The sequence below is a fragment of the Bubalus kerabau genome, chromosome 1 (assembly GCF_029407905.1).
Source record: "Bubalus kerabau isolate K-KA32 ecotype Philippines breed swamp buffalo chromosome 1, PCC_UOA_SB_1v2, whole genome shotgun sequence".
In the NCBI taxonomy this organism is placed as follows: Eukaryota; Metazoa; Chordata; class Mammalia; order Artiodactyla; family Bovidae; genus Bubalus; species Bubalus kerabau.
Genome location: NC_073624.1, coordinates 141082179 through 141109438, shown reverse-complemented (window position 1 = coordinate 141109438; position 27260 = coordinate 141082179). Strand labels below are relative to the sequence as shown.

Sequence of the window (27260 nt, the reverse complement as noted above, 5' to 3'; positions counted from 1 at the left end):
GTAGCAAATATCCATACAAAGAAAGTTTCAATTAAGATAAGGAGATTGTATTGAAACAGTTCTTTGAAGTAATGTAGTTAATAGCCTGTTTGATTTCTGCTTGTGAGAGAGTAATAACGTGGATTCAAGGCTCCATCAATCACAGAGCAGATGTAAGACTTGAGACACCGACACCCAGGGGAATAGAGGCAAACTCCCGCAGTGCAGGGTCCTTGGGCTAATGTAAAGTAAATACTCATAAACAGATTGAATGTTGTAAGAAGACAATCCATTCAGGACAGTTATAATCATGAAAGCAACTGCTTTATTTATCTATAAAAAAGCTTGTACACAGCTGGGACTCACTGTGTATAAAAGAAGAGTAGGAAAAAAGCAGTATATGTTTGTACCACACACTATTTCTGGATTCTTTCTTACACCAAAACACAGGAACCTATACCTACATATCTATATCCCTGCTGCTTTGCTAGCCCAAACTCCAACTCTGTTTTAAGTTACTTGGTTTATTTAAAAGGTTAAAAAATTAAAAATCATGCCCGCCCCTCAAGGGAGTGGGCAAGCAGTAGACACATTTTTCAGTGTCTGCGAATCATTTCATAAAGGATCAGGAGGATTAAGTTAGTTGCAAGAACCAGCAGTGACAAAATTAGGCAGCTTGGACTATAATAAACAGGATTATTAAAAGAAAAAAAAAAGTACAATTTGAAAAAAGAAGGCGACCATTTCAAAAATTGAACCCTCTCTCCCCACCTCTGGGACTCCCCCTCCCCCAAATTGTAAAAAACAACTGAAACATTTTTGACCTTGGCTATAATAATACTTCATGTTTTAGCACTTTAGTCAGCATTTTATCTACTAATTGCTACACACTACCGCATGTGGCTCGAATCTGCCACTGCAGCTTTCTTTCATTGGTGAGCGAATTGCTTGATAAAGACTGGGAATTCAACCTGGCTGTTTCCTTCTTTGCTCCCCCTCGGCTCCCCCCCCACCCCCACTTTTTTTTTTTTTGTCTTTCCTTTTCTACCTAGAAGCCTCTATATTTTTCCAGAAAATACCGCATGGGTCAGAACAGGGACGGTGAATGGTCCCCTAATCTCTTTCCACCGGTTAAACTCGGGCCACTTTGGCGATCGAAAAGCAAAAGGAGAAGGTGAAAGGGGGCGGGAGAAACGAGTGGGGCGAAGCTGGGGGAGGGGGAATCCAGGCCTGCTGATGGACCTGATGCTAAGAGATTCTGCACATTGGTCCCCTGGCTAGTCCACAGCTGGTTAGAAGTCCGTGGGACACCGCGCTGCCCAGCTGGGGGCCTCCAGTTAGAGGCTCTCGCCCGTTTTGCTTGGTCAAGAAGTGGGGTTCGAGGCGGGTGGCCCCCGAGTCTGCAAACTGATTCGGGGGTTGAAAAGCTAGGACAGGCTGCGTGTCAGCCAGGACCTAGTCCCCTCCCCTTCCAAGCCTGGCGCCATCGTGAGCGGTGGGGGTGGGTGGCGTTATTAATAAGGCGGCCTCCAGCAGAGCGGGCTCGCCCGAGTCTTCGTTCAACAAGTCTATTGGTTTGAAGAAGGATAAACCGGGTTATATGGGTCATTGCTTTCCAGGAGACCTCTAGTGGTCAAAGGTTGAGGTACATCTTAAATTTGGGCCTCCAGCTTGTCTCCTGCCTCCTGGGCTGTGGTGGGGGTGGGTCTCTAACTCAGGTCTAGACAGTAAAGGCCGGTAGCCTGGAATAGATTTCTCCAGGACTGGAGGCCACAGCCAAGAGAGAAGTGGGGAACTCAGAGAAAAGGGTCCCCTCCCTCTCCCCCACGCCCCTCTCCTCGGTCACGTGATGCACTTTGTGGGCACGGGAGGCCCCAAGTTCCTCTGCCCTTAGTACAGATGGAGGAGACTTCCTATCTTATCTTGATTTTCTTCCCCATTGGGAGACTGATCAAGAATTTTCAGGAAGGTTGGATTAAATTTGCCCAAGCCATTTCCAGTTACAATAGCAATGTTGAGTCAATTTATTTTTTTTCTAATTTATAAAATAAAACCAAGTCCCATTCCCTCACTCTAGTCACACATAGACCCAAACACCCGCTTAATTTTAACAATTCATTGCCTTCAAGTGCCCTTGACATTTCTGGGGTATTTAGTTTAGAAGTAACTGAAGTTCTTTCTTTTTTCTTCTTCTTTATAAAAGTGCATGCCTAGCAGCGGTGGATGTATGACTTTTGACTAAATTGTGACCTTGTTCCTCTATCTGAAATGCCGCACCATTCCATCTCAGGTGGACAGCATCCTAAGGGAGCGGGTGATGGTGACTTACAGGCTTCTTGTTATTCAGACTCATTTATGATCCACATACTAATAAAGAATTTGATCAAATTGACCTCTAGCATGGTATTCAAGGGGTTGTTGGGAACAGCCACCTTAGATCATACCAAAAACAGAGGTCCCCGCCATATGAGGTTATTAAAACATCTTGTCATACCTGATTTTTAAAAAAGAAGACAAGAAAATGTACAGACTTGGAGTATTGCCTCCACTGGGGGACTCATACCACCTACTAAAAATTTCTCTGTGCAGTTTCAAATAGACGTTAATGATGCCTTGCATTTAGTGATTTACAACTTAAAAATACTTGACAAGCATTAAGTAACTCATTACTTAGAAGCAGAGTGGACATGGTAGGTAAATCACTAGACTGAAAGTCAAGGGGCCATTCTTCACTGATTTTCTGTGTCTCCCTGTCCATGGCTATAATTATCCACAGGACTCAAATCCTAATTCCAGCTTTGTCAGAATTTCTCAGATAATTGTGGCAGAATTATCCAGACTGGTCATCTGTGTAGTGGCAGCCCCCTGTGCTCAGCCATCAACCAAACAAATGGAAGTATTAGCAAGTCCCTGGACTGCCTCCACCTACATTTTTCCATGGCCACAGACTGATAATTTTATGAGTTGTTATTTCAGGTTGAAATATGTAAGTGTAGTTATTCACTAAAAGTATAAAGAGATCTGAGAACTTCAGATAAAAAGAAATAACAAGAAGAATAATGAGATTGTTCCTCTTCTCATCTTCAATAAGCTGTGGCCAAAATGGAATTGGGCAGACTTTTCACAAAGAAGGTTAGAGACCACATGAGTCTCAATCAGTTTACACAATGCTGTTCTCAGAGCGTGCTGGAAGCATCTCTTTCGGACTTGCCAGAGCTAATTGTTACATTTTCTGGAATTTTGCAAACTGGCTATTAAACACAACTATTTGGTAACTATTAAATTATATATATTTTATATAAACTATAATTCAATAAAAAATAAATTATATAAATTCACAATACCTTATATTAAAAACAAAGGTAATACATACTGAAAATTCATCAACTTTCTCTCTTACTACATTCTAATATTGTCTATCCTCTTCAGGTTATTTATACCTTTCGTATTTTGATGATTACAATACTATATAATGGTGTGCTACCACATGTCTTCTCAATCCATGACCATTGGCATTATGTTGGTAGCTTGAAATTGGCTGTGATGAGGTATTTAGCCCATGGAACTCAGCAAACATTACAAATCAGGGCTTGATTTATTGTACTGTTGTTGATTGTTTAGGCTTAAGAAGGAGATGGATAAAATGTAAATATTGCGGATTGTGATGATTAATTTTATCTGTCATCTTGACTGGGTCATGGGATATCCAGATAGTTGGTCGAACATTATCTTAGATGTGTCTGTGAGGATGTTTTTGGATGAGATTCACATTTGAATCAGTAGACTGAGTAAAGCAAACTGCATCCAATCTCTTGTGGGTGAGCCTCATTCAATCAGTTGAAGCCCTGACTAGAACAAAAGTCTGAGTAAGAGGAAACTCTTGCCTGACTAATTGAGCTGTCACGTGGGTCTTTTCTAGCCTTTGGACTTGGACTGAAACACTGGCTCTTCCTGAGTCTTAAGCCTGCGGATTTTTGGACTGAAACTCAGACCATTGGCTGTCCTGGTTCTTGAGCCTTTGGAATAATGCTGGAACTAAAGGTCAGTTCTCCTGGGTCTCCATCTTGCTGACTACAGATCTTAGGGTTTTTCAGCCTCCGCAAATTGTGAGATATATATATATCCTATTGGTTCTGTTTCTTTGAAGAGCCCTGACTAATACATGGATTAAACTTAAACATGTGTCAGATCTGTAACCAATAATATTGTGAATAGCACAAAAAAGGAAGGAAATTTTTGAAAGCTATATAATTCATCAAAGAAGTTGCTCATGTCATTGATGAAAGACTGAAATTCTTGGCTACGTCTTTTATCTCCACTTTTATTTTACTCCTCAACTTAAGTGAAAGTTCCAGCATTCAAGTTGGAACTACACTCATTTGTTTTTCCAATTGTAGGTTAGCTATGGATACAAGAGGTCAGCAAAGAGTTAACAAAAGCATCCTCTGAGAAGAGATTGGCTCTGTGGAATTTACAGTGAAGAGCGTGGCATATTTTATTATTATTTGTACATTTGTGCTACACTTCCTGTGTATCAGCAGAATATACAATGAATTTACATGCCAACACACACACACACACACACACACACATATATATGATTTTATTGGATGTATACCATATGTATATATCTGTATCTACATCTAGATATATAAAAACTAACACAGACATACCTCTTTTGGTTTGGGAAGCTAGTTAAATATTTAGAAGTCCATGTCTGTCTAAAGCTGGTCTTCAGCCTGACTCACAACTCAAACTTCTAGAGTGGGGGTTGGCAAACTGTAGCCGACTACCTGTTTTTGTACAACCCATGAACTAAGAATGTGTTTTACACTTACAAACGGTTGGAAAAAACCACTAGAAGAGGATTTTATGACAAATAAAAATTATATGAAATTCAGATCTCAGTGTCCGTAAATAAATTTTGTTGGAACTCAGCCATGCTTATTCATTTATATATTGTCTATGGCATCTATCACGCTAAAATGGCAGAGCTGAGTAGTTACAACAGAGACCGTATGGCCCTCAAATCCTAAAATATTTACTCTCTTGTCTTTTGTAGCAGAAATTGCCTGTTCTAGAATAGGTAGGTACGTGCCTTGACTGGCAGTAGTAAACGTAACCAAATGACCTTTTGAATTCTTTTCGTGTCCTTGGTCCTAGAAATGCTTCCTTAGTAAACAGAGAAAATGGCATACCCAGAGTTGTGAGGGATTCAAACTCAAGGTCAGGGAGAGTCAATACCATCACAAAAGTAGAGAAGGAACATGAGATTTCCCACTCCTTGGTTTGTGTTCTAGCCACTGGATCACAGTGCCTTTCTTCTGGACGGCTTATCCTAAAGCACTGTATAATTGTGTTGGGCGTGGTTAAATATTTATTGTTTTCTTGTTCAATGTGGTTCAGTTACTGTGTGTCTATGTGTGTGATGGGACTCTTCAGGATTAAAGGTGCCATATAAGTTGAGGATTATTTTATGACTTGTTATTGCAGGTTGAAATATGTAAATGTGGTAATTCACTAATGTTGTTATTAGTGCATATATCTGGGAAAGGGAAACAAGAATGCATTATCCTTCCTTTTGAGTCTAACATTATTTGCATCCTTTAAAAAAAAAAAAACACCCAATCAATTTTTTTTTTAAATGAGGAAACGCAGTGGAGGAAAAAAAAATTCCTTTAATGCAATACTTCAGCTGAAAGTTTAATGACACAAAAGGCAGGCAATTCAAAGTTACAGTTCCCACAGCAACTGTAACTCTGCTATATAGCACATTTAGGCATAGATTTCACAGCATGTACTGCAATACAAAATACTCCACACTGGGCATGCAAGGGGGCAGAGTTATGGTTGCTATGGGTACCATGACTTTGAATTTCCAGATTTTTTGAGAGTTTAAATTCTCAACCAGAACATCACATTAATAGTTCATTTTTTTTTGCATTGAAAATAATAAAGATTGTATCACTGTTTCCACTGTCAAACCTATCTCCAGCTCAGTCCACTGCTTAGTATAAATACCTACCCAAACATATTCACCCTACTTGCTAAAATTAAACACATGACCTCAGCCCAGGGAGTATTTTAGTTTGCAAATTTATATGCGATGACTTTCACTGGATTAACTAAATCTGCTCCCTCCTCCTTTCCAAAAATCACCAAGAGATTTGGGTTAACTCTTTCAGCATTTTAGCATAGTTTATCTGTTACTCATGGGCTGAGAGGATATGGTAATCATATTCATTGTGTATGAATGTGTGATGTGCATATTTATAATTTATACTCTACTCCAAAAAGAACTGGAGGCAGCTAACTGCATGTATTCATTTATTCCTTGGATACAACATGCAATTTTATGCCTTTATGCTAGTGGTCTCAGGACCCTTTCACTTTAAAAATTGTGGAGGACCTCAAAGAGCTTTTGTTTATGGTGGTTTTATATAAATATATGTGTGTATGTATTTACCACATTAAAATTATAATTTAGATATTTTAAATAGTAACTCATTTAAAATAACAATAATAAACACATTACGTGTTGACATATGTGTATTTAAAAAATAACTATAACTTAGTCGAAAGAAAGGCATTGTTTTACATTTTTACTAATCTCTTTAACAGAAGACAGCTGGATTCTCATAGCTGCTTCTACATTCAATCTGTTGGATATTACAAATCATGTAGCTTCTGGAAAATGCCACTATACTTTTGTAAGAGTAGGCAAGTGAAAAAAAGCAAACAATGTCTGAGTATTATTATGATTGTTATTTTAACCACCTGAAATGGTCTCAGGGATTTTCATGGATCCCCAGACTGTACTTTGAGAACAAGTGCTCAATGCATTTGCTTATGCTCTTCTTCCAAACATGTACCTCTTCCTCATCCACAGGAAAACTATTCATGCTTCAGGGCACTGGGAAAGATTAATTGCTCCCTTAGCTATATTCTCATAACAATTTGTACATATTATGATATGAGCATCTATTTTTGTATCCTTATGATTGAATGTTTAAATGTCTGGGGGTTTTGTTTGTTTGTTTGCTGTCGTTAGACTATGAGTTGCTGAAAGGGGAACCATGTCTTATACATTTTTCTCTCATTTTCTAGCATGGTACCTGGCATTCCATACATATGGAATATAGAATTCAATTCAACAAACAAGTAATAAAATAGCTCCCGTTTATTGAGTCCATAATATGTGTTAGGAACTATGTATGAATTACCTCAAATGTAATCCTAATAATAATGCTATGAAGGTACTATTATTAATATTTTCAGTGTTTTTTAAGTGAGGAAACTAAGGTTTGCCTAAAGTCGAAGTTATATAGCATGCCAAGAAATAGAGGGGATAGAAAAATCAGCAATCAGAATCTTTGCCTTAAAGGCATTTATAAACTACTGTGGGAGATAGTGGGAGATAAGACAAAATGCACAAATGAAAGGCAAATAACAATATAAAACAACAGACCACAAAGACTATAATTAAGAAATGCCTACTTAGTAGAAATGGCTACTTACCCAATGAGTTATTTCAATTCAAACTTTTGGAGGATGCACTTCTATTAGAAAACCTTTGTTTTAGAATGCACACCAATATGTGTGTATTTGTCAATAAATTTTATATTTACTACTGCACTAATCTGTAATATACAAATATACACTAATATACTCAAAATATAAATTATAAAGAACTTTAAAATAATGAGACAAAAAATATATATAAAGACATTCAAAATTTCTTTTTCAGAATCCTGATGAATTATGGCCCCACTTTGAAGCCAGTTCATCTAAACTGGTGGCCATCAACTTTGGCTGCACACTGGGTTCATCTGGGGAATTTTTAAGATATGGTGCTCAGGTCCCACCTCCTGGTTACTGAGATCAGAATCTCTGAGGGTGGGTAAACAGGTCATATGAATTTTCCTCCCTTTCCCCCAAACAAAAAATTCTAATGTGCAACCTGAGATGAGAATCCCAAGTCCAGCCACTATGGACTGTGGTACCGTGGAGAGAAGGTGGAGAATGTAGCCACTTGGAAGACATCACAGAAAGATGGTATGGAAAACAGTTTTGAAAATTTTACTTGGAAGTATCGAAAAGTTACATTTGTAAAATCACATAAGCTGAGGTTTTACATCCCCCTTGCCTAAGTTAGTATCTATGTTTTTATTTTTGGAAGTGGTACTCATTTTGAATGTACCTGGTTTGTCAAGGTGTGGAAGTGAGAAGCCTTGAGTTGTATCCTGTGCCTGGTTGAATATTTGTGTAGACCCCTTGGGCTGTTTTTCAATAATAGGATTTATAGAGGTGGTGATTTCTATTGTGGTAAAGTATTTTGTTTAGCGAAAGTACATTCTTTGAAACAATATAAAGGCCCTTAAATGGAGTCCTGACATGTTTGTTCTGGAAAACATCTTTTAGGAGAGTACCCTTGTGTTATATATGAGGAAGCTGAGACCCACAGATGGGAAGTGATGTTGGGTGCCTTATGTAAGGCAGAGTTCTGAGAAGAAAATTTTGGGACATTAGTGGGGTAGGGTGGGGGAGAGATATGATTGTCCCTAAACACATGGTTCTCAAGTGCATGCTGTGAAATTCCACCTTAGTGCCTTGAGCGCCCCTGGTAGCTCAGATGGTAAAGAATCTGCCTGCAATGCAGGAGACCTGGGTTCAGTCCCTGGGTCAGGAAGATCCTCTGGAGAAGGGAATGGCAACCCATTTCAGTACTCTTGCTGGAGAATTTCATGGACAAAGGATCTGGGTGGGTCATTCTAGGACAGGGTGTGTGAGCAGCATGGACTAGAGTTAATTGTGGCTCCATCTTTAGCTAATCCTATCAATGCTGGGGTTGGCTTTAAACATTTTAAAACAAATTACATGGAAGACTCCTAAACTTCCCTGAGCTCTCTGGTTTTCCATTCTTGGATCTGTTGTGACTACAGTGATCCAGAACCTTCCCTGTGAATGGGGAGGCTCAACTAGATGAGCTCTGAGGTTCCTTTTGACCCTCTATCAAATCTCTTGGACTGTGTGCATTTTTAGATAGTGTCACTCAAATCTGAGGGCAACAATAGAGCACAAAATTGGGTTCTGAAGATTCCTCTTTGTGCACATGACAGGGAGAGGAGAGGTATGCTTATATATTCTTACATAATTTGCACCTTGAGATCCAGAGGCTGGGAGCCCCAGAATTCTGGGACAAATATAGCCATACTATTTTCACCAGGTCTGTTCAACATGGGTCATAGGTGAAAGACAGCACAGCCTGGGAGTTGCTTGACCTGGGGGACAGAGACATGTATAAACCAAGAAATCTCCATGTTGACGACTTATCAAGGCTTTAGTTCATGTGGGTTAAATGTGTTTTCATGAAGTGGGAAACAAGGTATGAAACCATTCTTGTTCTTCACTCTTTAAAACACGTGAAAGTATTGGAAAGGTTCAAATGTAGGAGTTAGCATAACACTTCATGGATCTTTATGCATTCTGTTTACCTTGTCACTTCTGTATATCCTCCACTTTGTCTTCTTCACCATCTCCACCTAAAGAAGTCCAAAACACTAAGTGAAAAGTGGGCAAACATTAACAGTAGCTCATTGTCCTAAACGGAGAAGGCAATGGCACCCCACTCCAGTACTCTTGCCTGGAAAATCCCATGGACAGAGGACCCTGGTAGGCTGCAGTCTATGGGGTCGCTAAGAGTCGGACACGACTGAGCGACTTCACATTCACTTTTCACTTTCATGCATTGGAGGAGGAAATGGCAACCCACTCCAGTGCTCTTGCCTGGAGAATCCCAGGGACAGGGGAGCATGGTGGGCTGCCATCCATGGGGTCGCACAGAGTCGGACATGACTGAAGTGACTTAGCAGCAGTAGCAGCATTGTCCTAAATGCCTTAACTTTATATGGTAAGTGCTGGTATTAGCCACATTTTAGATGAAGACACTGAAGCACACATAGAGAGGACAAGTAACTTGCCTAAGGTCCCATAGCTAGAAAGAGATTCAATATGGATTCAAACTCAGGTAATCAGTGGAGAGCCTGCTTTTAACCACACATTTTACCATCTCTTTGTTGACACTGTCAAGGACATCACAGAAGAAAAGACTTCAACTGTTTGGTGAATGTATTGTTTTCATCATTACTTTTGATAAAAAATTTTACATTAAAAAAATGAAATTAGGTAATAGCCATCAAATTGGCAAATACTTTAGGTAGTAGCCAGTGTTGGATTGGAAATGAGAACATGAAATTTGCCCCTCTGGGGAGACTGCCAGTTTGTACAATTCTTCTGAAAGAAAATTTGGCAGTATATAATAAATCCTTAAGATACAACATTCCCTCAAACCCAGAAATTTCACTTCTATGAATTTATGCTAAAGAAAATTTTGGGCAGGTTCACAAAAGTAATATAAAATTTACACTAGAGCATTGTTCAAAATAGCAAAAGTTTGGAAGCAATGTAAGTAATTGAAATAGAGGATCAGCTAAATAAATTATGGTGTAACACTAATAAAGACAAATATGCACATATTAAAAGTGTAATAGAAACATGTTTATTGACCTGGAAAGACATTAAAAATATTCTTCTTTTTAAAAGGAAATACTTTTACCTTAAAACATGCGAGTTTATATGGATAGTAGAATTAAGGCAATTATGTTTCTTTGTACTTTTTGGCAGTTTCAAAATTTTCTACAATGTATTACTTATGAGATATTTATAGAAAGAAAAAAGTACTAGAACTTCCTTGCCTTAGCCACTGGAAAACTTTTTGCAGATGTGCAAAACAGTGACTTTAACCAGAGAAGCCTCAAAGTAAAATTAATAGCTAACATTTATTGAGCACTCATTATGTGCTAGGAGTTCTAATAAATGCTTTGAATTATTTCTTTTAATCCTTGCAACTCTTATGATATAAGCACTCCAGTAGTCCTTTTTAGCAGCTGAAGCATGGAGAGAGTATAACTTGCCCCCATTCACTGAGGAGGAAGCTTCTAAGGGGATGTGAATAATTTGTAGGATTCAGAAATAAAGGAATAAAGTTCAGCCTTGGGTGTTAAGGCACCATCTTCCAGGAAAGGAACATTAGCTAGTTGACCCAACAAAGAACATAAATTAACCTGGTTAAAACGAAAACCATCTATTATAGGAGACTGAGCCCTGAGAGAACCCAGAATGGGTAGATAACTATACTATGTAACTTCTTAACTTTTCTGCCAGATAGGAAGTGCTTTACTAGTAGACTTTTTTTTCTTTTTTCTCGGTGTGGGTGGTGCCATGCAAAGGGTATCTGATCTGAGAAGCAGCTTGGGAATAAAACAGTTGAATTCATTTTGATAACTTGGGGATTTTGCTTGGCTTGGCACCCAGTCCCTCACTTCCCAATATCTCTCTCAATAAACATTGATCTGTTCATCTAGGTCCTCAAGAGTCTCCTTTGATCTTCCGCACCCATTGTAGTTAGGAAACAGAGACACAGATGTCCTCAATGCTCTAGCATCTCTAGAACTTAAACAATAGGGCTCTACAGGTGGTAGAATGTTGGAGAGAGGTGTCTGAGGCTTTTCTTCAAATTGTGTTTGCATAGCACTTAGTATCAGAATGAAAAGACATCTGTTGTGTAAATCAAAGAATCAGCCACTGATAAGCGACTCAGTCCCAAGAACAAGTCATGCAATTTCTTTGCAAACTGGTTTGCAAAGAAAACGAACCTGGTGCTCTAATACTCGGGTCTCTGTTGAAGCTCAGGGTGCCTTTAGACACAGGGAAGTTGCTTACTATTGCTTTTGATGATCCTAATATTCTACCTAAATAGTGGGAACCAGATCTTGAAAGGACAAGACACTTTCATGATTGTCATGCTTTTGTCCATGATATTTATGTCCCGGGAATGCCTCTACTTGTCTTTCCATTCCTCATCATTCATTGAAACCCAACTCAAAGGTCCCTCTTCTATAAAGAATTCCCTGGTGCTAGCAACTGAGAATTAGCTCAATATTCCTGGAACTCCATAGACAGTGTGTACTGCTTTCCTGGTCTGTGAATTTTTGAATAAGTTTTATAGTTGTATTGCTCTTCCCCTGAGGGATAGGAACTCCACTAAATAACAGCAATGGTAAACCAACAGCCAGACTAGAGTGGTGCCAGCCTATTTATTTTATTTTATTTTTAGATTTTTTTGATGTGGACCATTTTTTAAAGTCTTTATTGAACCTCTTACATTATTGCTTCTATTTCATTTTTTTGGCTGCAAGGCATGTGGGATCTTAACTCCTCCACCAGGGATTGAACTCTCTGCAATGCAAGGTGAAGTCTTAACTGCTGGACTGCCAGGGAAGTCCCCCAGTCTATTTATTTTAATAGAGAGAAACCTAGTGTTTTAAAGTTAGATATCATCTACCAGACTGAGCCTTTAGTGTACAGGGCTTCAAGTGTTTTAAGAAGTCTAGTGTATTGGGAACCTATTTTGTGCAAGGGTTTAGTTGGTTTCAAGCTCAAGATTGAAATATAGAAGGTTCCAGTTAAAGGCTTGTTTCCATCACCACTGAGACATATTCTCAGTTCCCTCATTTATCAATGGGACAGATGACACAGAGTCACTCATACCTGATAGAACTCTTGTGAGAACAAAATAAAATTGCAGATATGAGAAAGCCTTTATCCAAGGCATTATTGTAAACTACAAACCTAATCCTATGTCATAGAGGAGATTGCGATTATGGGGGTGGGTGGTCAATACCTAGAATTCACAGATAATCAAGAAGACCAACTATCTGGAAATGACATTCACTAAGGAAAATCCTGAGTGGCCAAACACGTTAAAGAGAGATGCTCATATCCAATCAAAGGAGAATATTAATATGGTATAAAATAGTACTCTGGCAAGGTTTCCTACAGTATTGACTAAACTGATCCACGAAACAGCTTTTCTTCAGGAAGAAAAAAGGGTTAAATAAATTTGAGAGAGACAAAATCAGATAGGTTTTTTTTTTTTTTTAACCCACAGCTTTTAGAATACTGATGTGACTCTTTGAGAGGACGATAGGGTGTTCTCTTTTGTCAAGGGCAATTGCCTGGCCAGAATGGAGACTCAATTCCCTGTCTTAGGATCTGATGGAAGGAAGAATGTGTTCATGATCTGCCTGAAGTTTCTGAGATAAGAATCCAAAGAAGACTCTGATGTTTATCCAGCATTACAAAGGAAGAGACGATTTTGGCAGTTATAGGAACATCAGTCCTTGGAAAGCTGGATTCTGTTATGAGGGAAAGGGTTACTCAGGCATGCCTGGGTTGGGGAGAACTCTTTGCTCCAGATGACTGCTCCCTTGGCCTCAATTCCACACTCATGCACCAGCCTTCTGATTTCTCACTCAGCTTCCAGGCACTCTGTTCATGTTGAGAAGTCTGGATAACAGGCAGCAACATCCTGCGGCCAGGAAAAAAAAGACTGTGAATTAAAATCTATTGCATCAGGGTTCAATTTTTCTTCTGAATGATTAATTATAGAGTACATTTAAATTCACTTTAATTGCAAATAGAAGAAATATGGACTAAATGGACCTTCCTACTCACCTATCCCCATGCTACTCACTGCACTGTCGTAGAAATACACCACACAAAGGAACAAAATGACTGCTCCATGATGTCCCATAACTCTTTAACCATTTCTCTATTTCTGAACATTTAGGTAGTTTACAGTTTTCCTTTAGGTGTTGCAATGAACTGAACATATATTTGTGCATTTTTTGTGAGATAGATAACGCAGAAGTGGAATACCATAACAAAGTAAATACTTTTACAATATGGCTATATGCTGTTAAACTGGCCCATAAAAGATGGTACCAATTTACACTTCTGACAGGAGCATAAGAGCAACTTGTGAGTTGCTTGAACAGATTATGTCTGGAGCAATGACAAAACTGGTTCTCTGGATTGCAAAGTCTCTAGAGCTTGGTGATGACAATTGCCTCTCCTGTGTAGAGTCTTGTCTAGAGGTCAGCTTGTTATTATTGTTTAGTCACTGAGTCATGTCTGACTCTTTTGCAACCCCATGGACTGTAGCCTACCAGGCTCTTCTGTCCATGGGATTCTCCAGGCAAGAATACTGGAGTGCATTGTCATTTCCTTCTCCAGGGGATCTTCCTGAGCTAGGGATTGAACCTACGTCTCCTGCATTGCAGGTGGATTCTTTACGTTTGAGCCACTAGGGAATCCCAGGTATATGTATATGTGTAACTAAATCACATTGCTGCATAGCTGAAACTAACACAGCATTGTAAATCAACTATATTTCAATATAAATTTAAAAAGTTTTTTCAGTTGAAATTGGAGAATGCAAGTTATATCTGCTCTGCAAGTGGGTTTCCCCATCCTTACCTCTGGCATCAATGAAACAATACCCATCTTAGGTTGCACTGGGTCACTGCAAATCTCCCCTAAGGCCAAGGCTTTCACTGATACATTCATTAACTGGTCTAGAAAAGTCAGGAATATATTCTGTCTCAGTGTGCTTGGCAATGCATGGCTACTATTTCTTTCAAAGCTCACCCATCAGGTTATGTCTCTTTCCTCCCCTGGGGAAGAAAAAGTGAGGAAATAGTGTGAAGCCAAAAGTGTTACAGGAAAGACGCTCCCTCCATAAGAAAGAAGAATGAGGGATAGGAGAAATTCTTGCTGTTTTTGGCCTTCCTTCTCCAGCCCCATTCTAACAGGAGAGTTACATGATTGATTAGTAATGCCTGCCATAGTCCGGGTGGAGGAAGTCAGGGCATATTTGGCATGTATTTCTAATCCTGCAGTAATTATGCAATGAGTAATATGTGGTTAGTACAAAAGTTAGATGCAATTGTATCTTCTAAATTAAGAAAGATTTCATTACAGACCAACTCCCCATACAGACTTTCTGTCTCTACTCTCTGCATGTTCTGAGTCTCTGTTCCATGGCAGGGTGGAGAGTTAGTCTGCTGTCAGTAATTTGCAACCGTCTAGGTCTTGATACCTCTTGGTGCTATTCCCAACCCAGAGCTGATATTTTTCTTGTAAGGGTTCATAATTCAGAACTCACATATCCAAATGCCCAGCTTCTGCATTGGCTAACAGAGACAGAAAAGAAAAAAAAAAAAATCAGTGTTTGCCAAGTAGCCAAGGATTAAATTGGTAGTGGAAAAAATTAGATTTTCAGGCTATTAAGAATTTATTACAAACAATGGAGCATTTAAATAAAACGAAGCTGATGTTGTGTTTCTAAATGCCTTTTCTACTTTGTACTGTAGTTGATGTTCTTTTTTAGAAAAGGAATTTTAATTTCCCTATTATTTGTATGAAGATACTTTCCATTTGCTTTACTGAGGAAAGGAGAGAATTTATCTTTGAGTTGAGTGATTTTGGGGCTCAAGAAAGAAGCCAGATATCTTGGTGACCCATTAAGCAGGAATTTAAAATGCATGGGCTTTCTAATAGAAAAATAATAGATGCTGGGTGGGCTGAAGTTGGGGAATAGGATGGAGGTATACTAAAGAAATGGAGAAAAACACTGAGACAAAAAGAGAGGATTTCTTTGATGACCATCATTACTTGTTGACACTTTATTGTTTCTGGCCCCTCTCCCTATTCAGCCAACAAGATTGCCACTCCCTGAAGAAGGATTTTAATTGCCATGTAAATGGCTCAGTGGTAAAGAATCTGCCTGCCAAAGCAGGAGACCCCAGAGACACTGGTTCAATCCCTGGGTCAGAAAGATCCCCTGGAGAAGGGAATGTCAGCCCACTCCAGTATTATTGCCTGGAAAATTCCATGGACAGGGGAGCCTGGTGGGCTTACAGTCCATGGGGTCACAAAGAGTCAGACACAACTGAGCAACTGAGCGCACACAAGAGATAGAGCCAGCCCCTCTCAAGAATCCTGACCATGGACCTCCTCCTTCAGACTAGCGTTCCTCCAACTTTAGACATTTGCATGTTTTGCTCTTGATTTTTGTCTTAACTTTCCACCTGAACTGTTTCTCACCAGATTGTAACTTATTTATTTATATTGACTCACTTTCAGAACTTTATGTGAGTAAAAGAAAAATCAGTGTAAACTTGCAGTGAACAGAAAAGTGAAAAGTAAAAGTCACTCAGTCGTGTCTGACTCTTTGCCATCCAATGGACTATACAGTCCATGGAATTCTCCAGGCCAGAAAACTGGAGTGGGTAGCCTTGCCCTTCTCCAGGGAATCTTCCCAACCCAGGGGTCGAACCCAGGTCTTCTGCATTGCAGGCACATTCTTTACCAGCTGAGCCACAAGGGAAACCCAAGAATACTGAAGTGGGTAGCCTATCCCTTCTCTAGTGGATCTTCCTGACCCAGGAATCAAACTGGGGTCTCCTGCATTGCAGGCAAATTCTTTACCAACTGAGCTATCAGGGTGATCATAAAAATAAGTACAAAGTCAACGTCAACGTGTAGTTGCTCAGACGTGTCCGACTCTTTGTGACCCCATGGACTGTAACCCACCAGGCTCCTCTGACCATGGGATTTCCCAGGCAAGAATACTGGGGTGGGTTGTCATTCCCTTCTCCAGAAATAAGTACAAGGGGAACAAAAATGTTGTTAAAAAGTTTTAAAATATAAAACTCAACAATGAAAAATAATTATTGATAAACCTGAGCGAGTTCTAAACCCAAAATAAGTTGCTTGATGAATTTATTTACCAACAGTCAATAAAGAAGGAATATTCAACTCTTTAATGCTGACTTCCACCTAAAATCATGTAACTGTCCATAGTTTGGGAAACACTTTGAGGAGGCCAAGAGGTATGGTGGGAAAAGCTTGGTATTTCTAATTAGACCACACTGAGTTCCAGCTCTTACTGGTCTCTCACAGTAAAGCAGGATTATAATAACTATTTCATAGGGTTCCTGTGATGTCAGAATGTAACCATATTGAAAAGCATTTAGAGTATTTTTAGGCGATTTCAATTTTATTATTTTCTACAAATATGATATTTGTAGAATAGCTCATTTTAGAGTATTTTGTTCTGGGTGGGGAAAGACATAACAAAATACAGAATCACAGAATTTGAGAAATGGAAAGGATTACTCAGAAAAAAATAAACAAAATTTATGGGCTGTATTTATTTTCCATTCAAAATAAAAATAGCTTTATTGAGTCCCACGGGAAAAATGTACTGTCTTAGTTGCACTATCTACTTCATTGACTAGAAGAATGTCAATGAGAAAAGTGTTAGAGTTTACAGACATTCAGAGTTAATATCTGGGTATTTGAGAAGCAGCCACACACAGGTAACATTCTTTCTTTATTCTTTTTTTAATGTTTTTGTAACCAAACATGTGTTGATATTTTTAAAAATTTATTTTTAACTGGAGGATAATTGCTTTACAATAATGTATTGGTTTCTGCCATACAACAATGTGAATTATCCACAAGCAGACATATATCCCCTCCCCCTTGAGCTCCTTTGTCCTCCCACTTCTCTAGGTCATCACAGAGCACCAGGCTAAGCTCACACAGGTAGCGTTCTAATCCTTTAGCTTTACATTCAAATGAGGCTGGTGGGTTGCATGGAACCTCTGGGTCTCATGGCCCCCTGATTAGTAGCTCTTTCCCCTCATTACTGATGTGAAAGCCGAGACTTAGAGCATCAAGCGTCCTGCGCTGGTTTTAAAAAATAAATCATTGTTAGTGACAACATAGCATTTTATCCAATGTCAACCCTCATTAAATGCCTGATAGAGATCTAATATCAACTGACAATATTTTATATAATTCTAGAATAATAGGAAGCTTAATACAGAAGGAATTTCAGAGTTCACCTAGTTCAGGGTTCAGCACTAAGGAGTGAAGTGGGTCTGGGGGCATGGGGAGAACCAGAGAGATCAAACTACCTGGAAGGGGCACAGCCCTCCCCAGCTGTTCCTGTGTGGCTTTGGACCCAGTGTTTCCAGATCTGACTTCTAAAAACAAGACAGAAATCTGGATTTCTTCATGTTCATGTGAAAATTTCTTTATCTTTTGGCAACTCAGTAACTAAACTCCCCTACCACCTCCCCCTACCTTCTACCCTACCCTCCACCACACACACACAAACAGAAAACCAAAAACCTCTATGTAGGTCACATAAGTGTCTATGGTTTCCATTAACTCTGAAGTTGCCATATTGATGCCTCTGGTCTGGTCCAATTGTCTTCTATCCAAGATGAGGAAATGGAGGCCCAGAAAAGAGAAGTGACTTAACCAAGGTCATATCCTTAGACTCCCTTCTACAATCTCCTATGAAAAGCTGACAGATCATTCTTTTTTAAAAAAAGTATGATGAAATAAAACTGGAATTGGATAATCTAGAGAGCAGTATTTCTGAGCACAGCTCTTTGTGTAATTGCCTGTAACCTATATTATCCAAGCTAGTGAACACATGAAGTTAAGAGAGTGAGGCACTGCCATGAAGGGTTGGTGGGGTGGGGGGTTGAAAATTAAGTGGAAGCATTTGTTGGTGCAGGATGTTCCCAGAGATGAGTTCCTATTCCAAAATTATGGACCAGCAGTTAAAGTAATATGGAAATATATTTACCCCAGGTTTCAGAGAAAAAGTTGAGTGAGATTATGAGTATCATTTGCAACTCCATGGAAGGAAAACCCATGCATATTTTGCATTAGTCTTTGAGACAGATAAATGAATTGATGATTCATGTATTAGTGCCATGAATAATGATTGACCTCTTACTGGGGACTACTCATAGTTCAGGCACTAGGGGTACAACATTAACAGGAAAATAATTTCCTGCCCTAATGTGACTTATGTCTTGATGGGTTGAATGAGCTGCTTAGGCAATTCTCTACTGGCTAAATAATGGATCATCTCTTCCATCCTTTTTAGTCATGCTGACAAGAACAAGAAAGTTGATGGTGGCATTGGGAACAAAAAGTTGGCTCCCCTGCTCCTAGGCCAATATTGTATCACCATGGTAATGATATGCTCACTGGTCTGGATTATGGCATAGACTTTCATATTTTGAACCAGAGCTCTAAAAATACCAGGAGGTGAAAGATACTATTAACGGGACAAGGCAGGGGAACTGATATCAATTTACTTCTTTGTTGCCCATGCCTCACTTAAAAAAAAAAAAAAAATCTGAAATCCAGCACAAGCAGGGCGTGCACCTAAATTAAGCCTGTGGTCAGCTTTGCTGGGGAGAGACGACACGTTTCTGTACGTGACTCGTCCTCAGCTCTGTTGACTCTGGCAGATTTATAGGGGTGATATTTTCACACATAAATTGTCCTTGAACAATTTCTCCACTACCTGGAGCACTGCTCCCTCCTCCTTGCCCCCAGTCAGATGTGCCCATCTGCTGTCCCCATGCCAGACTTTTTTCTTTAATAACAAAGTACTTGTTGACAGTGTAAGAAAAATCCAATTCTTGGTTGACGTTTACGTTCCAGAGGGTCTCTCTTTGGGGATAAAATTGGCAGCAGATAGCGTTGCACATTCCTGACACGGGGGCCAGCTTCCTCGAAAGCCTGCATTACTACAAAACAAGTGCATTGCCCTTTCCAGCTGGTTCTCTTTTCTTTCTTGGGAGATATCAAGAAAGACTAATGCTTTTTGCCCTTTATCCTCCCTTTAAGCACCAGGGCTGCTGCATGGAGCAATGTCAGAAGACAATCAAGGGGAAGATGGTTGATGAGCCTAATAGCCCCTGAGTTAAACTTCCATGCTCCCTTCCCATGTGCCCAGAAGTGACCTTGCATAGGTCATTTCTTAAATGAAACAGTTCCCTAATGATAACAGGAACTTGGAAGTCATCATGAGCATCAAACCTCCCCTGGCATCCACAGATGCTGACACCACTCAGCCAGGCTGAGTGGACTTAATAAAGATTTGGTCATGGGTGGCCACTGTCTTCTAGGAATGTGCCAGCTGATGGTGTGAACACTGACCCTTTAGTGAATTTCATTGCAGCATAGTCTCTACTAAATTGTCCTAGCTGGATTAAAGTTAATCTTAATTAATAGACAAAATAGAAAAATGTTTAGGAGAGAGGGCTTTCAAATCAACTAATCCTTGGTTTGTATCCCTGCTATAACACTTTCTAGCTTTAGGACACTGGACAAGTTAATTAAACTCTCTAAGCTTGGCTTTCCTGTTGGTAAAGAAAATAATAATAGTCTCCTCTACAATACATCATGGAGCTGTCATGTAGGCATAAAGTTTAAATGAGATGATATATGTAAAAACTCTTAAAACAGTGGCCCAACATCAATGAGGACTCAACAAAAGGTACTTTTCATTCTGGTATAAATTGTAAGTTAGAGAATATTTTCACCAGTACATTTTTAGTTAAGGAAACTCGGTTAACAAAATCTTCATGAGTAGGCCCTTATGGGACTTGCCATAACAAAGAGGTAAGAATATTTCAGAATTGCAATATTACTTATTTATAGGAAGAGGTTGCTTTGAAATAATTTTTAAAATTCTGAGCAAAATGCTTTGATGACTTACTTGAGAGGAGGGTCTATATGCCCCTTGAAGCCTTGTTTACATGTTAAGTTCTCATTTCATAATTGGCAAAGGTATATTTTAATTTCGTTCCCTCCAAGGGGTGATATATTTCTGAATTTTCGGTATCTAAGATTTCTTAGACTTTACTACCATCCAAATTTTTAATTTCAGATAATTCCTGTATATTTTAAATCTGAAATAATCTAGTCATATGCAGTAAGGTTGACCTAGAATATGCTCTGCTGATGACGGATTTTGAGGCTCAGGTCTTGGTACTGGTTTTTAGGAAGGTAGTGATAAAGAAAATAATGGTAATACCTCCTGCATCTGTGGAAATGATTTCATTTATGCTCACCACAATCCCATGTGGCAGAAAGAAACACATATTATTTCCCATATTTTACAGTTGAGGAAATTGAGGATTGGCGAGTAAATCATTTGCCTCCTGACACTTGCTTCAGTGGTTTACAAACCTTTATGTAGCTATTTAGTTGCAGGATTCTTTCAGAAACTGAAATGTTTTCTGTAAGAGGAAAGAAAATTGAACCAGAGAACAGCCTACCATCCTTGGCCTCCTGTCTTGTCCTGATGTTCACTGGTCCCACATCTGAGGTAGGATGCAGCCTTCTCTGACAGTGACCATGAAGGCCCTGGCAGGTGGTCATCAGAGAGGAAAGCTCTTTGCTTCTAGATTTCTACATGGCCTTGGAATCTAGTGACAATTTCAGAGATGAGATCTGCCTATCTGGGACAGATGGAGCTGCTTTGATGGGCGAAACACTGACCCTGAAGGTGATTTGACACAGCGCAGCAGACTTATGGGCTCTGCCCCCTGCTCACCCCAGCTGCAGTTCTGTTTCTTGCCGATTTGATGTACTGGGGGGCATAGCAGAGTCTGCACAAGAGCCCTAGTGTTGGTGATACTGGCACATAAGGATGGGGAGTGGAAAGAAACCAGCGTTTCTAGGCGAAGAAATCACAAAGTAGCCAGTGGGACATGATGAAGCCATTTTATACAGTCCTTTTTAGCAGTCTCCCAGATTGACTGAATCCTTTGGTCATAATGATACTACATATTTATAACTCTCACCAGTTTCAAACGCAGACAGACTTTAGCAGAAATGCAGCTAGTTAGAGAGATACAGAGACAGCATCATCAGCCATTGGTGAGTGCTTTATGGCTTACAAAGCAACTCCAGATACATGTGTTCATTTCATGTGGCGTCACAACCTGTTCAGTGCTTCAGTGACGTCATTTGAACAAATAAACAAACAAATGACATTGGCCGAAGAATAGGTATCTTTATCATTATTTTTCAGATGAGGAATTTGAGAGATTAGGTAATGTGCCCGAGGTCATGCAGATGAAAAAGGTTATCTGCCTCTGAATCTGGTAACCATTCTGTTACATCAGTGCATGCTCTCATTGACACTTTTGTCAGTGCATCGCAGAAGCAAACTCCTTATGCTATAAGGTGGCCTAGGCCATGTCTGTTCCATGCTCTTCTGGGTCTAGAAAGGAAAAGGGGCCCAAAAGAATTTAGACTAAATGTCTATGGGGAAAGATGATCTCTTCCTTCAAAGACACTTGGATTTTATCTTCTTCTTAATTGTTTTCCGGAGATTGTACAATTTATGGTATTCAAAAGATCAGAGGTGTACAAAAAGTACCCAGGAAGATGTAAAGGTATTCAGGAAATAGAAATGTGAGGTGGCTCTATTCAGAGAAAAGAGATCTGTGTTGGTTAGGGTTGTAACAGCTGCCGTAACAAATTCTAAAATACTCGAAGTTTAACATCATGAAATGTTCTCATTCATGGGATGGTCCTGTATAGATGTTGCTCATTAGCAATGATGGGGGGATGCTCCGTGTTGCCACTCATGTGTCCAGATGAATGGAGTTTTTGCCATCCTCAACATGTGGCTTCTCGGCACAGATCACGTGAGGCAAGCAAAATAGAGAGGAGAATGGGCCAGGTCTAGAATATTGTTACTTTCCACATATCATTGCTAGAACTCAGCCACATGGTTTATCTGAAGCAAAGGAGGCTGAGAAACATAGCTGTGTTTATGATGAGAAGAGGAAACACTGTTGACCAGCCAGCAGTCTCCGCTACAGGATCCAAAGGTAGGATGGTCATTATGGGGAAGTGACAACTTCAAAAGGCTGAAAAAATTCCCACATGTCTGCCCTTTAGGTTGAGTTCTCAGATAATTATGATTCTAAACTATAGCTTTGACAAGGAAGGGTGAGTAGGTGGAGGTGAACTTATATTCACCTTTAGTACCAAAATGTTGAAGACTTTCCTGGTCAGCATAGCCAGAAGTAATTGTTTTCTCCTCTGGATTACCACATTACTCTATATCTTCACCTCCCATGCAGCCTTGACAAGGGCTGTTGTGAGTGTAAATTGAGATGATATGTGTGAAGGACTTAGAACAATGGTTGATACCTAGTGAACATCACATATTAGCATTAGTTATTAGTATATTTATATTGAGGACACGTTTCTGAAATCTCTTCCCGTGCTTTCCATGACATGGCCCTTTCGTGTGTCTTTTTCTTCTTTTCAGTCTCTGGTAGGCTTTCATTCCACCACTGGTAACTAAATTTGGAATTCTAAGAATGTAGTTTTCCAAGTCTTCCTCTCTTCCTCATATTCCCTGGGAGAGCTCATCCACTCCATGTGACTCCAAACACAGTCCGCATGGACGTGACTCTGGACCTATGTCTTGGCACAGTTGGTTGTCTCTCAAGTCCAAGTTAGTGAAACCAGGTGCCAGACATTTCTAACAGAGGTTTCACAGACATCAATAACTCAACATGTTCAAAGTGGAATCCATAATCTTTGTCTTCATCACTTGCTCCTCCGTCTATACTTCTGGACTGGAGGAATGGCTTCGCCATATGCTCTACTCCCCAAACTAGGAATATGGGGCTCCAGTCTTTTCCTCATTTCCAATATTCAGATTGTAACTGAAGAGGACAACATCATTACTTTTTCTTTTCCAAAGTATTTACTACCCTTTTTACTGCTCCCATCTCTATAGAACTTCTTCCTCTCTAGGATCTCCTTCTCTGCGGCAGGAACATATTCCAACTTTATTGGCTACTGGCTTTGCCATGTGAATTGCTTTGGCCAATGGAATGTGAGCAACAGTGTAATATGCATGATGTCTGAGCAGAAGCTTTAAGAACCACTGCTTCTTTTCCTTCTGCAATGAGAATGAAATGTCCCAAATAGGGGCGGATCCCTAAGCCTGGATGCTAGAATAAAGAAGACCTGTGGAGCAGAGCTGCAGCTCTCCTGCTGCTGATACATAATATGAGTGAGAAACAAACCTTTATCATCAAAAGCCATGAGATTTTTACACACATTTCTTACTGACACATAGTCAAACCATGTGGGGCTGGGTAATGAGCAATTAATTATTATTGGAGGACAGAAAAGTGGCAACCCATGTTATACAAAGATAATATAATGTGTGTGTGCATGCTAAGTCACTTCAGTTGAGTCCAACTCTTTGAGACCCTATGACTGTAGTCAGAGAAGCCAGGCTTCTCTGCCCATGGGGATTCTCTAGGCAAGAATACTGGAATGGGTTGCTATGCCCTCCTCCAGGGGATCTTCCTCACCCAGGGATCAAACCCAAGTCTCTTACGTCTCCTGCATTGGCAGGTGGGTTCTTTACCACTAACACCACCTGGGAAGCCCCCAAATAATATAATATACAGGGTAAAAAAAATCTATCTGAAATTACTTGGAAGTATGGATTGAAGGCAAAAGGAGAAGCGGGTGGCAGAGGATGAGATGGTTAAAGAGTATCACACTGACTCAATGGACATGAATTTGAGCAAACTCTGGGAGATAGTGAAGGATGGGGAGCCTGGCATGCTTCAGTCCATGGGGTCATATGTGACTTGGCAACTGAACAGCAACAACCACCATAAGGATTTGGAAAACAGAATAATGTTGCTATGCCTTGGTTCTGTTGGCTACGTGTGACAGAAAAGAGAAGAGCTTGAAAATGAAATAGCAGGTCAACAAGCAAAATCAAAAGGGTATGTTTAAGCCTCCAAATTGCATAACTTATAGAAAATAAAAGCATTTGTCACCTGCACTGAGAAAACACAAAACTAAGAAGGCAAAACTTAGGGACAAAATCAAACTAAAACTTAGTCCCTTGCTGCTGCTAAGTGGCTTCAGTCGTGTCCAACTCTGTGCGACCCCAGAGACAGCAGCCCACCAGGTTCCCCCGTCCCTGGGATTCTCCAGGCAAGAACACTGGAGTGGGTTGCCATTTCCTTCTCCAATGCATGAAAGTGAAAAGTGAAAGTGAAGTCACTCAGTCGTGTTCGACTCCTAGTGACCACATGGACTGCAGCCTACCAGGCTCCTCCGTCCATGGGATTTTCCAGGCAAGAGTACTGGAGTGGGGTGCCATTGCCTTCTTCATTTACTTAGTTCCTTACAGCAACACAAATTGTACGATTACTGGATGATTATTTTGGAGTAGCGCTTACTGGGCAATTGCTTTCTTTTAAATTTTAAAATTAAAAAAATTAAAATATTTTATTGAGATATAATTGCAGTTGCTTTTGACCAACAGTCTCCTTTCTCTTTTAGTTCTCATAAAGTTTCATTTGAAAATAGAACTCTGCCCTTAGAAATTTTTGATAATCTGTTTTATGCATAAATGGTAGGGACTCTAATATGACATTAATTTATTCAGCACATTTGTATTAAGCACTTCCTATGAGTGAAGCATTGTGCTAGGGAATCAGGATGCATTAATGAACAAAACACAATAATTTCTGTTGTAATAAAGTTTGCAATCTATGGTAGCTAAAGACCAACAAAATTTAGCAGAAAAAAGACAAACTCTGGGAAATGGTGGAAGAGCAGAAGGGGTGGTCAGGCTGGTGTTGACTAAAAAGGAGATGGCATTTGTTGACACTTTTCCAGAAACTTAAAATGTGGGAGTGGAAAGGTATTAACATGATGATGTTGGGGTGTTGGGTGACTGAGCCTTTTTGTTTCTTTGTTGTTTGGTTCATTTGTTTTTAAGATGAGAGATAATAAAACATTTATTTTTTTAAGTGCTCAAGGAATAATCGACAGAGAAGGAGAGACAGGAGGTGCAAGGAAAAAAGGGGCAACTCAGGAAGCTTTGCCACTTTCTTCACAATATGTCCTGGGGCAAGTCATTTCAATACTGGGCCTTGGTTCCCCTGTTTTTAAAATAAGGAGGTTGGACCAGCTCAGTTGTTTTCAAATCATAGTCAGGGGTTTTGCAGCCATTTGAGTTTTAAAGTATACTTCTATTCAATTTTAAGAATTGCAATAACAAAAATTATATTCCCCCAATTTCTATAGGTTAAAGTCTATCAGTCCTTATATATATATATATATCCATATATATGTATATATATATCCGGGCCTTCTTTATGTGAAGACCTTGGAACAGATTGTCTTCTGACATTTGAAACTCTAAAATTAAGTTTCCTGATTCCATTTTTTAAAAAATATAAAACTTTTACTATCTTATACTACTTATTTCTGTGAGAAATGATGTTCTCAACAGCAACAGACTAGATGCTAAGGCAGGTTTAGGACTGTTAATAGTCATTCATAATCCCAAATTTCCATATTTTGGCTTTATCAGATCAGTCATATCATTCTAACTTGACTTTACAAAAGATAAATGTTAAAATTAGGACTATTTCTTGCTTGCTTTTAAAATAAATTTATACTAGTGAAATACTGCTGCTGCTAAGTCGCTTCAGTCGTGTCCGACTCTGTGCGACCCCATAGATGGCAGCCCACCAGGCTCCCCCATCCCTGGGATTCTCCAGGCAAGAACACTGGAGTGGGTTGCCATTTCCTTCTCCAATGCAGGAAAGTGAAAAGTGAAAGTGAAGTCTTTGAGTCTTGTCTGACTCTTAGCGACCCCACGGACTGCGGCCCACCAGGCTCCTCGGTCCATGGGATTTTCCAGGCAAGAGTGCTGGAGTGGGGTGCCATTGCCTTCTCCATGTGAAATACTATTAAAACCTAATTTATATGCTAGAGTTCTATGTATGATTTCATTAGCAAAATATTTAAAGTTTGAAAGCTGTGGAATAGGATAATCTCTAAAATTCCTTTAAGCTCCATCACATCTATAATTTTGTTGACCTAACAACATAACCTGGATTTATAGGATAATTGCCAACTTCCCACTTTACTTTGTACTTGGAACCAGTTTTTGAAGCAAGAAGAAAAGGGAAAAAAATGGCTGTGTGGAGGAGGAGAAAATTCAACTGCACTTATTTGAAACCAACTCAGGCTTTCCAGAAAATACACTAAAAAACCAGTGGCCAGCTTTAAATTACTGCTTCCTATAGTGAATTAGGAAATGGATTCCCCTTAGTGGGCCCTATCTGTCTCTTATAAATGACTCTAATTCAGATGGTCACATGAAAATAAAACAGCATCCAGGGGCTGTTTTGAACTGTACCAAACTGAATTCTACTCTTATCCAACCCAACCCCTAATTTTCAAACTGTCAGCGTGTAAAGTATATGCTTTTTGGTTTCTCTGAATTTGCATAAACTCTAGTAATCTTTTTTTTTTTTTTTGGTTGATAACAGTGTTTGTGTTAAAATCACACCTTCTTTTGATTTCTTTCATGCATCTAGGCTTTTCTCCTGTTTGTGGACATAAGTGCTTTTATCTCACTCTGCAATCAGTCACGACCCAGGGTGGAGGGAGGGAATGTTTGGTACAATATTTCC

At 39.5% G+C, this 27260-nt stretch overlaps 1 long non-coding RNA gene across 2 annotated transcripts in view; it reads left to right on the top strand.

Annotated features, from left to right (window-relative positions):
* Positions 1 to 1025: 1025 nt before the first annotated feature.
* The window catches only part of LOC129641815 (uncharacterized), a 67709-nt gene continuing 41474 nt past the window's right edge, over positions 1026 to 27260 (top strand). Inside the window, exons 1-2 of one of the 2 annotated variants that reach the window (XR_008709464.1) lie at positions 1026 to 1153; positions 3899 to 4020. This is a non-coding gene — a long non-coding RNA (uncharacterized LOC129641815). Of the gene's footprint in view, positions 1154 to 1499; positions 1625 to 3898; positions 4021 to 27260 lie in introns of those variants that run through there. The other variant, XR_008709465.1, reaches the window with a different exon arrangement.